Raw genomic sequence first — 18,672 nt, forward strand, 5'->3', positions numbered from 1 at the left:
GTCCAGAGCCCAAAGGAATTGGGGTGTCTCCAGGTTGGAGGGGATGGCAACCCCAAGCAGATATTGAGGCTCCTGCATCGATTTGTGCTTTGAGTACAAGCTCACATGCTCTTTTCAGTTCATTTCCAGACAGACATGGATTCTAGTCCTGGCTCCCCCATTCACGATTAGTGCAGTTGTCTAGGTCTCAGTTTGCCATTCCCTCATGTTATGGAACCAAACTGGGGTCCACCTGCCTGGCACAGTAAGAACAAACATCCATGCCGAGGTTTACTGCAGGAGAAAGGAGGGTGTTTATTTTCAGAGTACCAAGCAAGGAGAACTGAGCAGTTCTCTCTTAACACCCCACCTCTCCAATGGCTTGCAAACAAGGGTTTTTAAAGGCAGGGGTAAATTTCAGGAAAGCGGAAGTTTCAGGCAAAGTTATAAGTCATTGTATGGAGGTTACACATTGGTTTAGCCCAAAGGGGCAGGCTATCTTGAAGTGGGTGGGGGCTTATAGTCATAGGTAGATTTCAGAGAGTTTCTGCTTTGCAATTGGGTAAGGAAGAGAAGCTTTGTTTTAAAATTTAGGGTCAGCAGAAAAGAATGTTAGCTCTGGCTTGTGGGTATGGCTTCTTCCAGGCCTCCTAGGAATAAGTTTAGAACAAAGAACTGGAACTGCGGTCAGAGTTCGGCCTGCGGTTCCCTCTTATCTGAGGTCTGCATGCATGCCAGCACATCTGTTTGGTGTGGGTCCAGGTTCCTGAAAAAGAACTCTGGTTCATATGTGAAGATGTTATCTTTAATTTCTGTAGGGAATCAAACATCCCATGATTCTAGCTTCCTTGGCTGTTGTTTTAAGTTACTATTACCTTCTTGCTTATCAGCTTGCTTATTTACTTCTCAGGGCTAGCTAGGTGCCTGGAATTTCCCTTGAAGAAACTCAAGATTTTATTTCCATGCTTGGCGGGGGCGGTGCTGCAGGGCCCCTAAGAGGGTTCCCTGCTCCATCTCACTCATTAGATAATTATTCCTTGGATATCACAGGACAGACACTGTCCTGGGGCATGTAGCAGTGTCCAGCCCTGCCTCCTGTCCTGTCCATATTTACACCGAAATCATGTGTCTACTGTTACAGCAAGAGCTAGGAGGGGTGAGTGCAGGGTCCCGTGGGAACAGAAGACAGAGAACTCGATGTGTTCTTGGGGTTGAGGAAGGACTTCTCCGGGGAGATGGCCTGGAGAATGAGCAGGAATTTGCCTGGTGAAGCTGTCCCAGGCTGAGGGGAGAACAAGGCTGAGGGGAGAACATGCACTGTTACCTTCATTTCTTATGATGGGGGACAGTTGTTTTACCCTGCAGGATAGTTTCAAGGCCGGAAAGATACACCACATGTAAAGCTCATGCAGTAAGAACTAAACCATCGGTAGTGTTGTCATATTGAACAAAGCACACCCCCCGTACATCTCCCTCTTGGGACCCCGCAGAACCGGCACTCTTCTTCCTGCATGACTACTTGTATTTGCTCTGCCTCACGGCTGACTCAGAGACTGTGCTCTCCTCCTTCCTCCCCAAGGCACTCCAGTTTGTCTCTGTTCTCCACATGGTGCTCCCAGTCGGCCCAGTCCTACAGGTGTCGAGGTAACGGAGACAGCCTGGAGCAGAAGGAAACAGAAGGATGTTGCTCTGGGATGCCTCATTCTCAGGACCTAGTGGGAATCTCTTTCAGCATCCAGCCATCCATCCACTCATTCAGCAAGAGGCGTGGTGAGCCTCTTCATTGCCAGGAGCAGTTCTAGGTTGTGGATAAATGGTCATGAATAAGAGACAGAGTTTTACCATTTTTATTCCAGAGAGGGGAACGAGCAAAGTCGTAACAATCAGAGTGTGGTTGCAGATGGGGAGGGGAGCTGTGAAGGAATACACAGGATAAAGGGAGAGTGGCTGTGTCAGAGAGAGATGTGCTGTTTTTGAAGAGGATGGAGCTTGGTCTTAAGGAATAGGGAGGACCTCATAGTGAGCTGGTGCCAAGGGGACAGAGGTTAGAGCCGTGGAGGGAGGCAGCCAGGCAGCAGGTCACTGGGGCTTCGTGGGCCACCGCAGGATGCCATGTGAGCAGCAGGTGAGGGGGTCTGCCTGGCTGTTTTCAAAGGCCTGGGGGCTACTGGGAGAGTGAAGGACAAGGCTCTTACAGTCTAGAGCCCATCTTGGAGGCAATAGGTGCTTGGAGAATAGACGGGAGGGGAAAGGAGAAGCCTGGAACAAAGGTAGAGAGATAATGGAGCTTCTGAATCAGAGCCAGAAAGGATGCCTTGCCTCTAATTGTCTTTGTGACTTGGGATGAACCAGTTCATTTCATCCCTCAGTGCCCCCGTCCCTAAAATGAGTGACTTGGACCTGCCATTCTCAGACTTTCCCTGAGAGGCTCTGAAATGGGGACTGTTTGCGCTTCCTCTATAAGGAGTAATTGCTTCTCTGTTACCCCTTAAATGGACTCTCCAGACAGCTAATTGATAAGTTTTTTACACAGATCAGCAGACCCAGGTTGCTATAGCAACGTAGCCCTCATAAGTCATAGGGATAAATAGGAACAACTTCTGAAGGCCTCAGGGGCACCAGAACAGTGGAGGTGGGGTGGGGGCGGGTCCCTGAAGCCTTAGTCCCCGAGTGTCTCCTGTTAAGCACCTCTTTTCATGAGGAACTGTGACTCAGAGACCATCAATTCAGCTTCCCCTGTTCAGAATCCAGAGGCAGACTATTGATGGGGGCCGCAAGGAAAAGACCACTTCCTCAGGCACCGTCTGGGTGGTCACTCACATGTATCACTGAGAACAACAGGACACTCAGTATCAATGACCTTCAGAGCTGAGACCTGAGACAGACCCGCTACAGCATGAATCTTTCAACCCCTTCTATTCATAAGTGAGAAAACTGAGAACCAGAGAGAGGAGGAACTCACCTGACGTCACACAGCATAGCAGCAGCAGAGGTGGAAGAACTAAAGCACAGGTTTCCAGTATTGATCCCAGTCCTTGGGGGCTAGAGGTCGGGGAAGGATGGGGAACACAGAGCAGGGATTAGGCTCACTGAAGTCCACATTCCCCTTTCTACTTAGACAGCTGGGGAGATCTCCAAGCCTAGACAGTGCTTTCTGAGATTAGAATCAGGCATGAGCTTTCTGGAGTTTTTTTAGTTTAGGAAGCTAGAATTAAATTTTTAAATGACATACCAATTCTTCTCAATGAAAGACTACTAATTGCCAAAAAAAAAAAAAAAAAAAAAAGAAAGATGCCTAATGGCCATCATAGAGGAAAGGCTGTATAAACTGTGGAATGTCCATTCTCATGGAAAACTCTGAAGCAGGTAAAAAGAATAAGCTGATAAAGTAGTTTTGCACATACCAAGATAAAAAATAGTGAAAGATACAATATTGAGCTTAAAAAAGTTTTAGGCCAAGACACACATGATGCCATAGATATAAACCACAAATAACTCTGCATTGAAAAAGATCTAGAAAAAAAAAGCATACCAATAATTAACAGTCATTTTCTCTAGGTATGAGGGAGGAATCCAGGATTAGAGGTCAACAGGGACTTTTTAGCCTTATCTGGAATGTCTTAATTTCTTACAAGGAAAGCATATTCATGTATTATTATTGACCTATAATTTTAAAATAGTATATGCTAGTTTTAGAAAAACTGGGAAATACCAGAAAGTGCAAAGGAAAAAGTAAGAAATCTCTTGCCCATTTTACTTTTCCATTTTTTGTCTTTTTCTGCCTTTTTTAAAAAGACAGATTAATATATCATTGATAGGTAGAGGGATATAAATTTAACAGTTGATCACTTGGACAAAGGTATTTTCCTCATTAAGTTAGTAGGTGCTTATAAATATTTCTCAAAATTCAGGGTGCAATATTAGTAAGAAACCCAGGTACCTGTGCATCATTTTTCTGGTTTTTGGTTTTTATAGGGTGTTCTGGTGGTTTCAATTAATGTGTTACAGTCAAATGCATAAATCTTAAGTGTGCAGCTTGATGAAGGCACATGTCCATGTAGCCCAGGTCTAGACGCAGAACATTTATAGTACCATAGATGGTTCTTTCATGCCCTCTTCAGTGTTCCGCAAGGAATCATAGTTCCGAGTTCTATTTCCAGAGATAGTGTTGCTTGTCCTTGAACTTCATGTAGAGTTTCCCCTTTCCTTTCTGACCTCTGTCATTCAACATTACATTTGAGATTCATCCATGTTGTAGATGATCCATTTTTTATTACCGAATCAGTTAGTTACTCTAGTATTCTCATTGCATGAACAGACTAACTGAATCATCCGTTTTACTGTGGATGGACATTTCGGTTGTTTATAGTTTGGTACTATTATGAATAATGATGTGAATATTCTTGTACATATGTTTTGGTGTATAGATGCTCCTGTTTTTATTAGGGAAATACCTATTAGGTTAGCTTCCAAGCAGTTTTCAAATTGTACCAATTTATACTTCCATTCAGCAGTGTATGAGAGTTATAATTTCTTTGCAGCCTCATAAACAATTTGTCCCTCTTTAATCATAGCCATTCTGGGGGGTCTGTCATGTTTCATTATGATTTTGATTTCCCTAATGATGCTGATTCTCCTTCCACATGCTACTAGCCATTTGGACACCATCTTTTGTGAAGGGCTGGTCAACATTCTTGCCTTTTTAAGTCATCTTTCTTATGGATTTGTGGCCATTATATACTATGGATACATGTATTGCAGATATATTACTCTGGCTTGTCTTTTGGTGAATAGAAGTTCTTGAGGCTTAGTGTAGTTATTTTTTTCCCTTACGGTTGATACTCTTGTGATTTGTTTAGAAAACCTTTCCTACTCTAACGCATGAAGATGGGGCTATCCTCTGAAAGTTTTAGAGGTTAGTCTTTCAACGCTAAACAGACCTTTAAGTCCATATTATTCACCTAGAATTGATGTTTGTGTTTAATGGGAAGTATAAATCTTTTATTTCCAGATTGTTCTGGCACCACTTCTTGAAAAGACCTTCTACCTGCAATCTGTAGTGGTAGTGCTATGTCTGTCATTTATCTTGTATCCATAAATGGTCTGGTCTTCGCAGCCTCTTAATATATTTGTTGGATCTAATCTGAAACAAATCAGCATTTGTTAAGTATTTTTATATGTATCAGGTTTTTAAAGGAAATTCTATTAATGTCTAGTGTTTCCTCTAGTATTTCCTTCCCTGGGAAATCAGAAAGCGGTCATTAGGGAAAATAGCAATCACTAAGTTTGTGTTTAAATTTTGCATGGTTTTCTAGACTTTCGGCCATTGTTTGTTATGCCAGCATACACCAGGAGAGGGACCTATTTGTACATGTGAGGGAAGGCAGGCCTGAGTGCCCGGGAAGGACAGAGCCCTTTAGTCTGCCTTTTACTGCAAGGCCTCTTGCCTGGAGTGTTCTTTGCCTTCATCTCTGTTACTTCTTCTCTCCTTATTAGAGTGGACCACAGAAACACTCCGGTCAGTCATTTGAGAGCATTACTGCCCTCACCAGAGGTGAGGAGAGTCTAGACCCAAACTCACAGATCCGAATGCCAGTCAGATCTGGAAAGGCCCCCAGAGACCATCCAGGGTTGGTTTCTCAACCTCAGCACCACTGACAATTTGGAGCCAGATAATCTTTTAGGGGTTTGCCCTGGACTTTATAGGATGTTGAACAGCATTTCTGGACTATATTCCAGTAGTACCCTTCATTGTGGCAACCAATAATGTCTCTAGATATTGCCTGATATTCCTTAGGAGGGTAAAACCTCCCCCTGTTGGAAACTGCTCATCTAGTGCAACCTCAAATTTTGTAGATAGGAAAACTGAGGCCCAAGAGGGAGCTGATTTTCCCAGCATTACAGCTAGTGCAGGAGTCTGGATGAAAACCAGATGTGCCTTGGAGTCCAAAGATCCTTAAGGTTAGCGTATTACAGTACAGAGAGATGCCCAGCTGAGCTTTGCCGATTGTTTTTGTTCTTTTCAATAGTTCCATCTCCACATCTGACCTTCTCCTACTTCTACCTTTTAATGTCTTTCCTCTAATTGTTTTTGTTACATAATTGAAATAAATTCATTGATTGAAAACTCAGAGAAGCAGAAAGAAAACAAAAACCACTTTGTCACACTAAGATGACCTCTGTTCACTTTTTTTTTTTATCTTTTTAAGACGGAGTCTCACTCTGTTGCCCAGGCTGGAGTGCAGTGGCGTGATCTCGGCTCACTGTAACCTCCGCCTCCCAGGTTCAAGCAATTCTCCTGCCTCAGCCTCCTAAGTAGCTGGGATTACAGGCATGCGCCACCACACCCAGCTAATTTTTGTATTTTTAGTAGAAGAGATGAGGTTTCACCGTGTTGGTCAGGCTGGTCTTGAACTCCTGACCTCAAGTGATCTGCCCACCTCGGCCTCCCGAAGCGCTGGGATTACAGGCATGAGCCACCACGCCCAGCCGACCTCTGTTCACATTCTAAAGGATATTCTTCCAGATGTTTTTATGTTCTAGCGGATTTTCTCATATAAAATTAGTAGTTATAAAAGCAGTACTCACCAAGGTGAGAAGAGTGACTGCCTCTATGGGATGTGATGGGTGACAGGGGCACGGGAGAAGTGTCTCTCACTTTTTAGACTTTAAATTATTGTTTAGATTTATTGCACTAAATATTTATTACTTTTTTCCTTAAAAGGAAAAAGACTCATACATAGCAAATGTACACAATTCAAATGCATGGAAAGTAAAAAAGTAAAAGCCCCATCTCAGCCACCCCTCTCAGACCGTCACTCCATACACCCACCTGTGCTTGATCCAGGATGATTTTGCCCATCACTCTGAGGAAAAAAAACTCCTCCAGCTGCCCAAGAAGTGCGTCCTGTCCCTTTGCCCAGGCAGCCACAAGTAATGCCTCTGGCCTTTCTGTATGAGTGTTTCTCTTAGCCCAGACACAGATTATGTTTTTGGTTGAAAACAATCCACGCTTTGTGGAATGGAGGCACTTTGACTCCCAATAATACCCTTCCTTATTGTGACTTGATGATATTTAAGTATATTTACATCTTTTCAGAAATGGCCTTATCTGAAAAACAAACCTGCTAGTGTGAACATATCAGGACTTGGGAAAAAATGGTCTGAGAGTTAAGAGTCACTGGTTCCACAGACAAGACCAAGAGCCCCCATGAGCCAGAGTGAGAGACTCCAGGGCATATCCCATCCATGATGGCACTGTTCACCACCCACCTGCCGGTTGTCAGCATAGAGGGTTACCCCCCAAGCCCTCCAGTGGTGGGCAAGATGATCCCAGAGGTTTTTTTTTTTTTTGGGGTGGGGGGACAGAGTCTCACTCTGTTGCCCAAACTGGAGTGCAGTGGCACAATCTTGGCTCACTGCAGCCTCCACCTCCTGGGTTCAAGCGATTCTCATCCCTCAGCCTCCCAAGTAGCTGGGATCACAAGCATGTGCCACTATGCTTGGCTAGTTTTTGTATTTTTAGTAGAGATAGGGTTTCACCATATCGGCCAGGCTGGTTCTAACTTCTGACCTCAAGTGATCCACCTGCCTTGGCCTCCCAAAGTGCTAGGATTATAGGCATGAGCCACCGCGCCCAGCCATTCCCAAAGCTTTTAACTATTAACACACCATTTAACAATAGCAACTATATAGATTTGATTGATAAACATTTATCAGTTGATGTTTTGTTCAGAATTTTACTGATGAAAATTTATAGTCAGAGACCCTCAGCTTAGATACAAAATAGAGTGAAAAATGGCATAAAACAAGAACTGATCCATAGAAACAGGAGGTAGAGGTAACAGGAAAGATTTCCCAGGTAAAGGTCATTAGTGTATCCTCAGCACCTAACACAAGGCTCATTAACCATAAATCAGGGGAGGGACATTTCAGCTTCGTCGTGGTGTAATGTTTATCCTCTAAAATCCTCAAGATACCACCATTCAAGACAGAGGCAATCCATCACCTTCATCCAAAGCCAGCTCAATTTTTGCTTATTTTGTGAGCCTTACCAGTAACTGCCAAGAAATCAGAGCCTTGGTTATGTAGTTCTGTATCAATGACTTTTCTGTGAGGAGACCCCCCAGTGGGCAAGGTCATATTACAGTTTGCACTACTGAGTATTATTCTACAATGGACATCGCCAAGCACCAGGGAGGCAGTGCAGGTTAGTGCAATGGTCTCAACTATGGCTGCTCATTTAAATCACTTGGAAATCTGCTTAAAAATTCTGATCTCTGAGGCCTGTCACAAGGAAAACAAAATCCTTGAGAATGGACCTCGTTGTTGTTTTTTTTTTTAAGACGGAGTCTTGCTCTGTCACCCAGGCTGGAGTGCAGTGGCACGATCTCGGCTCACTGCAACCTCCACTTCCTGGGTTCAAGCAGTTCTCTGCCTCAGCCTCCCGAGTAGCTGGGATAACAGGCACCCGCCACCATGCCTGGATAATTTTTGTATTTTTAGTAGAGACCAGGTTTCACCCTGTTGACCAGGCTGGTCTTGAACTCCTGACCTCGTGATCCATGCGCCTCAGCCTCCCAAAGTGCTGGGATTACAGGCATGAGCTACCACGCCTGGCCAGACCCAGATGTTTTAAAAGCTCCACACTTGACTCTGATGGGCAGGCAGAGTGGAGGATCTCTGATCTAAAGCATTTTCTTGGACTAGAGCTGCCAGACTCTTGACATTGATGCTTAGTTGTCACAGTTCTTGCCACATCTGCAGATCACTGGTTCTGTTATTTACATAATCTTTTTACTGAAACTTAATTTTAAAAGGAAACTATCACTTCCATTTAAAAAAATCACCTCTTGCCATCATTAGAAAGCAACCAGAATAATACAATCAATCAAAATACAGCAAAGTCATATAATTCCAGCTGCTGCCTGCCCAGATCTCTGAACACAAGCCCTACTCCCTCTTTGATAAAAACAAGATTAGTAAATATTAGGTGCTAACATGTGCTGGTTTCAAATGGAGACTTTCTCATTAAGGTTGTCAGAAAGATAGGAAACTGAAAAAGGAGAGAACTTGCTCACTGTGTGGCTCACTATGATTAAATCACATTTCCTTGTATGCCCAATTTCCACTTTAGGAAATGCTAACCTTGGAAGACACTGGCATATTATACTTGAGGGAAGAGAAAGCCCACTTTCTAGGCCACAGTTTCCTGGCTATAGATCTTTTCCAGTTGACCAGACATGATTCTGATCCAGAATAATAATTCTATTGTCCCCTTGACAATTCAGGGGACTGAGGAAGGGGTTGGAGGTGAAACATAGTAATATACAGCACTATTCAAGCAAGGCATAGATTGACAGGAAAAGATCACACACAGAATCAGGTAAGATTAAATTACTGATAGATTTAGCAAGGGCTATGAAGAGCTGCTGGAAGTGAGGGACCAGTGGAACAGGAGCAGAGGCAGCGTCTCTCGGTTGGGCTTTCCACTGCACCTGGAGTCCCAAATGAGGGCTGGAAGCTGTGGCTTGTACATTCTGTGCAAGGGGAGAGGGTCATGGTGCAAATGGGAAGCCTAATTTCTTGCCTGCTTCACAGGCTCTGTATCCTCGGGGCTTAACATCAGTATGCGGGAAACACATTATGTGCCTCCATATAAGGGAATGTTTAGAACACTAAGCTCTCTGGTTAGGGCCCAGCTCCCCATCCCCCTCCTGCCAGAAAATCCAAGCAGCGATCCCTGTGGGGTGCCTGGACCTCCCATTTCCAGCTCCTTTCTCCATACAAAAACATAATGCATTAGTGTTATTTGTCTTTTTGTTGCCTCAAAAATCAGAGTTAAAGGTTAAGAAAATACTGGTTTGATGACGCTCTTTAGGAAATCAGCTAAAAATGGTAGTTTTTCACTCAGCTGTGAACAGAACCCTAAAGGTAGAGTCTAATGCCATTCTGCATAAATCTGGCATTCTTAGGATCATATTGAATCTTTTTAAAATATGTACACGGAATCTTTATGGTAGCCTGTAGCCAAGAGAAATCAAGTCTCCAGTTAGCCTCATAGACTAAGTGAGTTGGGAACACTTAAGGTTTTTGATATTTGATGGAATCCATCAGTTTTAAATTAACTATAATACAAAAAGAAAATTAAGACAGAAAGTAATGCAAAACTAAAACATGAATCCCTTGAATTCTGATGTGAGTTCCTTACAGTAAAATATTTTTGCATCCTGACCCTAAAAACCTTTTTTGCTTTTACTGTCAACACAGCAATTTTACAGCAGACAGACTGCGGTTCTTAATCACCTAATGATTATTTCTCTTGTAGTTATCATATAGTGGGAATAATAAACATTAGCATGACACTTGGTACATGCAAAATTACTGAATCATAACTTTTACTCATTAACTCCTCCAGAGAGAAACTTCTGCAGAAGCACAAGCTCCTGGGAGTTCTCCAAGGAGGGATCGTTGAAGTTCGTTGTTTTTGTATAGCAATTGCATATTATTCACACTTTGGAAAACTCATCATGGTTACATCCTGGTTCCACAAAAAAGCTATAAAAGAAACATTTTAAGAACAATTGAGGAAATTTTAGTCTCGACTACATCGTGTATCATATTAAGACAATTTTAAATTTAGGGGATCACAATTCTGAGGTTGCACAGGAGGATGTCGTTGTTTTTAGGAGTTGCATGCTTAGGTATTTAAGGCTGAAGTGGCTCAATGTCTTCCATTTACTCTCAAATGACTCAGTAAAGTTAAAGCAAATATGACAAAATGTTCATTTTGACTGTACATCAAGGGTATAAGGATATTCATTATTCCTTCAAATATTTTATGTGTTTAGAATTTTTCCTAATATGAAGTTGAAGCGGGGGACATAAAACCTCAACAGGGGATCAGAAAGTTAAGAAGGAAAGGGGTTAAACCAGACAAGGTCGTGACATATGAGGAGGAGGAAAGTCATGAGGGTTTTTGTCTTTTCCAGCTACTCTGCTAGTTGGTAAGATTTATTCTTGGTAACATATATCCCGGAGCTACATCTGGCCTCATTAAAAAAATTTATAGACGCATTTGCTAGCATCGAACTTGGCTGTGACTTACAGGCTGACCACCTATTTGATTTACCATGAGGAAATACCAGTTTAAGATCCAAGAAAGGCAAATGAAGCCAGGGAAACTGGCCAGTCCAAATTAGAGGCCAGTGAGAGGCCCTAAGAGAACACCTCTGGCAGCCACCCTCCTCCCATTGGCCGTGGTGGGAAGGCTTACCTTCTGCTTCAGGAATACTAGCAGAGAAACACACACACACACACACACAAATACACACACAAAGAATGCCTTCTCCCTATGCTCTGTTTAAGAGAAATGTCTCAAACCCAGCTCCACTGAGGGTCACCGCCTTTCCACGCTTGAGCCGAGAGAGGGTCATGCCTTAACATTAACAGCAAAGGGGTCTTCATACATTATAAATTGTATACTCTCCAGCTTAAAACTAACAGGTAGATTCTTGTTATACTTAAAATTCAAACTCCCAACTTTGACCCACAAGGCTCAGAAGATTTCAGCCATGCCTATTCCACCAACTTATCTATTATTACCACTCTCTGCCTGGCTGCACAACCCAACCACATGGCATACTTTGGGGGTCAAGTTACAGAGAAAGAAACTGAGGTTCACTGCAGGTCTGCATCAGGGCAAGACTGAATCCCACTGTCCTTGGCTTCTACCTTAAGGCTTGTTGACATTTACGACCTTGGTCTTGTAATTCAAGGGCACCAAGAACACCCCCTGAGCCCCCCAGAAAGAGCACTGCCACTTTCTATCACAGTGTCTGAAATTCTATTAGAGACTCGCTCCATGGGTTTGGAATGTTATCTGATCTTTAGAAGGCCCCACTAAAATGGGGTTGCCGAGATGTGTTGGGAGAAAGAGCATGCTCTGAGAGCCGGTACTTTAGTGAATATTCATTTATCAAATAATTTTGAGGAGTAGGATGATCATTTTAAAAAGGATGTAGGATAACTAAATATAGGCCCAAAAAAATCCAGATAGAAGCTTTGTACCGCACATGGGAAGATGCTGATAGTATATACTAAATGATAAAAATAGATTACAGAAGAGTAGGTATATTCTGTTCTTATTTTAAAATATATGCTGAAATGGTATGTGCAGAGAAGAACTGGGCAGTTCAAACTCTGGAAAAGGCTATAGCAGTGATGACTCCTGGGTGGTGGAGTTATACATTTTTTCCTCCTTTAAAAAATGTATCTGCATTTTCTAATTTTTTGAAAGTGAACATAAAGATAGCCAATAAAAAGAAAAGAGGCTAGAGTGGCAATCATTAAAACATATCTAAGCTAGTAATTTTCCAGAGGACAGTCTTTGCCTAGGGGCTGAATTAAGTATTTGGTGCATTCCCAGAAGAAAATGACAAATTTCAAGTCAAATACCACATGTACGGTAACTAGATTATTAATGATGATGGTCATTGGAAATCAAGAACAGCAAATTTGTAGTTTGAATGCCACTGCCCTTTTCTAGTTCACCATGGCTGTCGATCGATCCTGCTGCACCTGAATTGGTGTCAGAATCCTCTCCAAAAGCCACTGCCGCCTCTCAGTAGTGGTTGATGTATGAGGTGACCCCAGGGCCATCACTAGCACACGTGTTGCCTTCAGGAAATCATAAAAAGGTACCCTTCCTCAGGACATTTCACCTCTTTTTAAATATATTAATTTTTAAAGAATAACGTCTGCTAGAAAGTGATTATAAACAATCTCTGATTCTGCAGTGTGCTTGGCATTTCCTAGGATGTGATGCCCTTGGGTACTACACTTGCTACATAAACTATACCCAGCAGCCTTGGGTAATAAACTCCCCCCATATCCCCAAAATAAGCACAAACCCTGACAAGATGGTATCATTGTCTCCCCGCAAAAGCAGCAATGATCTGAGACCCCTGGAAACTGCCCGTTGTTCCAGCATTGCAGGTGCTGGCATTTGTCTTGCTTTGGTATCTGGGCAGCAGCTTTCCTCCCGAAATGCCCACTTCCACCTGGTCAGATGCACAGTCCTGTACAGCAAGGCAATGTAGCAAAGCCCAGGACACTAACTGGATAGGGCTCACCAGTCAGCTGTTCCTTTTCAAGGCAGCATGGGGAAAGGAGGACTGTGGGTCTCTATTCCAATTAAATTGCGAACTTAATTCATCTTTATTTCCTGTCTGTGAATTTGCTGATTGCACATTCCAGTCACTTGTAATAAACATAGTTAGTTCCTGGGGTCTTTGCTGATGCATCAACTACGTTGCAAGCCCAGCCTCTCCATCCCAGCACCATTATGGTTCTGAAGGAGACTCATTCTAGGGGTCAGAGTCTGCTGCCTAATGACGAGTAAGGGAAACTCATGCTGGGGACATTTACTACCCAGAAGATTCTAAGTGGCCACTTGGAGTTTTAAAATCAGCATTCCCAACTTGAGACTTGTTAAAGGCACCCAGGAATCCTCATGCCTTTGTCCCATCTAGGGCTATAAGACTCATCAAGTAGAACACAGTGAGGTTGATATTAAAGAAGATGATTGCCTGGTAGGCCCAATGGCCACTCAGAGATGAGACAGGCCTTTGGCAGCAAGACAATCCTGAGAGGCCATAGCTCTGGTTTATCACCCATTTCTTCATTTAATAAGAAGTATTACTCTATTTACTTATACTCTGCCTGTGTCCAAAGGAAGACACCACGCCTATCAAAGAACTGGTGTCGTTAAGTCAGGAGACTCTTACACAGAATGAGGCCAAGGCGAAGGGCAGGGTGAGTTGCATGAGGCTCTCTCAGCCTGATTTCAGGTTGATTTCCATGGTCTCCACTGGAAACCATGTATCTTTGGATTCAGAAATCTTGGGTTCAAGTCTTGCCTCTATACTGGATAGCTATGAGACTCTGTTATATTCTCTAAGCCTAGCTTATCCAACCCATGGCCCAGGACGGCTTTGAATGCAGCCCGACCCAAATTCATAAATTTTCTTAAAACGTTGATTTTTTTTGCGATTTTTTTTTTTTTTTTAGCTCATCAGCTGTCGTTAGTGTATTTTATTTTTATCTGTGGCCCACGACAATTCTTCTTCCAGTATGGCCCAGGGAAGCCAAAAGATGGTACACTCCTTCTCTAAGCCTTAGTTTCCACGCCTGAAAAGTGCTGGGACTAAGGAGCTACCTCACGGAGTTCTTAGTGTTAAGTGAGGTAATGAATGCAAAGTCTCCAGCGCTTAAGAAGCAGGTCCTCGGTTACCAAGAGCCCCCTTTCCTCCTCTTGCCATGAGCAAAGAGACTTGAATTGGCCTTTTCTCTAAGCCCCGTTAGAACTGAAAGCCTGGCTCCTGACTGCCCATAGCACTGTGGCCCACACTCCTCACAAGCCCAAGCCAAGGATGCCCCAACTCCTTTCATATCAGCCACCTCATTTTATCCCTGATTTCATCCTCCTCCTGAATGGGATGGCACCTTTCCTCCCAGTTCAAAACCCTGCCCCTCCTCTCAGGCCCATCTCACAGCCATCATTTCCTCATCCTCCACAAACCCCTGGTCCTTTCATTCAACACACATTTTATCAAATGCCTTTCTCTGCAAGGAACTTGGTGGTGTTTCTCTCTCTTCTCAGTCTCCAAAGCCCTTTGTCAGCAACTTCTCCTATTGCACCCAGTTGATTCTGTTTTATTTCTCAGTCACGGGTGTCCTTGGATCTCTTCTCCACTAGATGGTAAACTTCATTGAAATCTCATTTTTACAGAGCTCTACCTGTTGTAGTGTTTCCCGCAGCATCCAGGCCCTTCCCTGGCTCCATGGAGCGTGTCATCTTCATCTCTGTGCCTTTGAGTTGTCTGCCAGATCACAGAGCAAGCACTCAATAGATATTTGGTGACCTAAAGAAAGGAATAAAGAGGTAGCAGCAAATGCAGAGAAGTGGCATCTTCCCTATTTCTGACTTGAAAGATGTCTTTTTATCCCTGTTTAGGTTGTATGCTAGTAGACATGGAAATGTTCAGAATTTACGTATTCCCTTGAACTCAAGGAGCACTTTGTGCTGTTTTTCTCTTGGGTCTCATATAGTCAGAGGAACTGAAGTCTCCGGAAGGGTCTTGGTCACCCTGAGAAGCACCCACTTATGCAAACCTTGCACTTGCACAGTTCCTTTCCCCTGGGGTCAGCCTCCATCCCATGCTGACTTCCAAGTTCAGATCTACTCTGCAGACTCTGCAGGGCCTAGGCCTCACATCTAGTTGCCTTTTAGACATCTTCTCTTCCATGTCCACACATATCAGAAATTTACCTTGCCTGAATCTGACCTTGGCTTCCTCCTGCCTGCAGCCTCGCTGTTCTCTGACTCCATAAACGGTACCATCGTCATACAGGTGCCCTGGGCAGGGGTCCTTTTACTCCCGCCCTCATGTCCAGTCATCAGGTCTCTGGCCTCTGCTCACTTCCTTCTATCTCCTTTGCCGCTACTCCTGGCCCTGCTTTCTCCTGCTTGGACTCTTCCAACACCCCCTTTGCTCTCCCCAATCCTTTCTCCCTTGCAACCAGAAGGTGAAACTGCAGCTTGGCCATTTCCCTGATGAAAACCATCAGGATAATATCTAGAAATCCAAGAGAGGCTTAGAAGATTCTTCCCAAACCACTCCTGCCCACCCCTCCTTCCTGTCTCATATCACTTTCCTCCAGCACTGAAAGCTTCAGTCTACCTTGGCTCTCAGCCCTGCCCTGCTGTGGCCTCTTGCTTTGGGGCCTTTGCAGGTACTGTTCCCCCTTAGCTGTCCAACACTCACCCCTGGTTCAGCTTAGCGTCCTTCTTCAGAAAGCCTTCCCTATCATCCTCCCCAAAAGTCTGAATTGGTTGCTCCTCTTTGCATCCCCATAGACCCCAGGCATACCCCAATTGTAGCACTTACTAGAATTGCCCATTCTAGTTTTGACTTATTTTGTCATCATCTTGGTGAGGGTTGTGCATCTGGTCTCCCTCACCTACTCCAGCACCTTGCAGAAAGCCTTGTGCCTATTATTTGCTATATAAATGAAAGAATGACAATCTCTGGCTCAGGCTCTATTCAAGTCAGAATGAAAGTCTTCAGAATTTGGTACAACCTTGTTGGGTATCTAGATCCTATTATACACATGTTCTCTATATTCTTGCTGGCCTCTCATATCATGCCAATGAGAAAAATATAGAGAACGTGCAGGTCCTGCACATGGGTTGTCCCTCAAGAAGATTCTCAATCAATGTTTACATGAGATGTGGGTCACTGCCCTGGTCCTCCATCAGCAGCTCAGATTTCAGGACCCTGGGCTAGATAAGACAGCCCAATCTGCAGATGGCTTAGTGGAAGCCCTGAATGAATAAGAGCTCTGGTAAGTTTTTAAAAAGCAAAGGCACTGTGGGCTGGAGGGGCTTGGAAGACTCCTAGAAGGTAAAACTTAAATGGGGCTTTATGGGATGGATAAGACTGGGTAGAAAACTTTGGGTGGGGGTAAGAGGGTCAGGGAAGAAGGAATTTGTGGGTACAAACTGACGTGAGTGGTCTAATTATAGACTTGGAATTACATCAGCAGATTTATAAAAATTAGTCCATCTGCAAAGAAATTATTTAAGCCAATTCAGGATTGAGGCTACCTCTGGAAGTTGGGAATAAAGGTATCAGTAATTTCCTATTTCTTTGCACAGAAGAAGGTAGCTCAGACTCTTGCTCTTCTTCAAACTGCATATATACCACAGTTTAAAGAATGTTAGTTGCTATAACCAAAAACCCAGTAAGTCAACAAATGATATGATCCTGTCAGATGTGAGTGAGGCTGAAGTTTCTTAGGTGTTAAGATTTTAAGTGATTTTCTGTTTCTATTCTTGGTAACTTTGCAATTTAATGACATGTATATATAATGAAGGGGGAAAGTCAGGCTTCCCAAGGCTTTGGCTGCATTGGCTGCCATGGAAAAACAATGGGTGTCGAAGTGGAGTGGCTCCTGGATCGAAATGTCAGCCTTACTGCTTATTTAAGCATCTGTGTGGGGACCTAGTTAGGAAAGTTCACCTTACTGCCAGCCTTGATGTCCTTGTCCACAGGATGGGGACAGTGAGCCCTATCTCACAGGGCTGTCCAGAAGCATAAAGCAGGTGACTGACAGAAAGCAAATAGCTCATTCGTTAGTGCTCAGTAATGTTCATTGCCTCTCCTTCTCTAAAGAGAAAAGTGGTTGTATTTTACAGACTCTTGGTTCTAGAGACTTGGAGACCATTTAATCCAGCCTCTTCATTTTGTTCAAGTTGTTAATTGCACATTATAACTTAATTCCATTAAGTTCTTAATTGCACATTATAACAAATCAAATACTACAGATGAGCTTTTGATGAAAAACATCCTACTTGGCTCTACTGCACCTCTGTCCACCTGCATTCCCAATTCCCAGGGCAGCCTATCCTGTTTCCAGTTCTTCCAGTTACCTCCATAACACTCATGAGGGTAACCTATTTCTTAATTAGCAACTTTAGACAATACTTACTGACTCCCTACTTGGAAAGATGAGATTTTATCTCATTTATCTCTCTCCCTCTCTTCCTTTCAACATTTGATTATATTACTGCTTCTGTTGTTTTCTCTTGTCATATCTATCTATATGATTATAGATAATATACTTACACCTCTACTGCTGCTTTTGGTAACAGGATTTAGTATCTTGACTCCTTTCCATGAAAGGACAAAAGACTGAGGAAATTACCACCCCTCGTGGAAATTACCACTTCATGCCTCTTGTCAGCTTCACTTTTGCTTCATCACCACTGTATTTTTTTATAATACTTGTATTTTGTTCTGCATCTGTCATTTGTCCTTAAGTGTAGCCTAAAACAAAACTATTTTTATGAAACCTATGCAAATTTTTTTCTTTTTTGTTTTTTTGAGACGGAGTCTCACTTTGTCACCCAGGCTGGAGTACAGTAGCTCAATCTCAGCTCACTGCAACCCCCACCTCCTAGGTTCAAGCAATTCTCCTGCTTTAGCCTCCCAAGTAGCTAGGACTACAGATGTGTGCCACCATGCCCAGCTAATTTTTGTATTTTTAGTAGAGATGGGATTTCACCATGTTGGCCAGGCTGGTCTTGAACTCCTGACCTCAAGTGATCCACCCACCTCAGCCTCCCAGAGTGCTGGGATGACAGGCATGAGCCATCGTGCCTGGCCCCTATGCAAATATTTTTCTTTGCTGGATCAGGTGGCATGCCAGGATTTCATTTTCTCCCCCCTCTGATTCCAGCAACAAGACTCCAAAAGCTCTTTATTTTCAAGTTGGGAAAAAGTAGTTGCTTTCAGGGTTCTTTTTTTCAAGTTCATTTTTTAAAGTAATATATGTTCAATGTAGAAAACTTAGTAAATGCATACAAGTAGAAAAAAAAACAAAGGGAAAGAGTGGGAAAGAGAATTTAAAACACCTGAAAATTCCACTACATGGACAATTCTTAAAACCACTTCATATAGTTCACAGAGTAATCAGTAAAATTGAAGAGATAATACTCCCTTTGTTATAATAAGGAGAAACACATATGCCCCAAATAGGAGAGACTGTGTTCTAAGGCTAAATTCCCTTACATGCTGGGACTTTCAACTTTAATTCTACATAGTTATTGAGCATTTATTATATATTAGG

General features: G+C 43.1%; 1 protein-coding gene and 1 long non-coding RNA gene across 6 annotated transcripts in view; one reads left to right on the plus strand and one right to left on the minus strand.

The window, feature by feature from the left end:
- Nucleotides 1-18,672, plus strand: part of CYFIP2 (cytoplasmic FMR1 interacting protein 2) — a 134,291-nt gene that overhangs the window by 95,407 nt on the left and 20,212 nt on the right. The window lies entirely within an intron of this gene.
- On the minus strand, nucleotides 75-14,903 carry LOC134758606 (uncharacterized). The gene is made up of 3 exons (XR_010133970.1): nucleotides 14,779-14,903; nucleotides 2,942-3,021; nucleotides 75-1,637 (listed from the first exon to the last, which is right to left on the minus strand). It is a non-coding gene; the product is annotated as an uncharacterized lncRNA (long non-coding RNA).

This window comes from Gorilla gorilla, chromosome 4 (assembly GCF_029281585.2).
Source record: "Gorilla gorilla gorilla isolate KB3781 chromosome 4, NHGRI_mGorGor1-v2.1_pri, whole genome shotgun sequence".
Taxonomy (NCBI): Eukaryota; Metazoa; Chordata; class Mammalia; order Primates; family Hominidae; genus Gorilla; species Gorilla gorilla.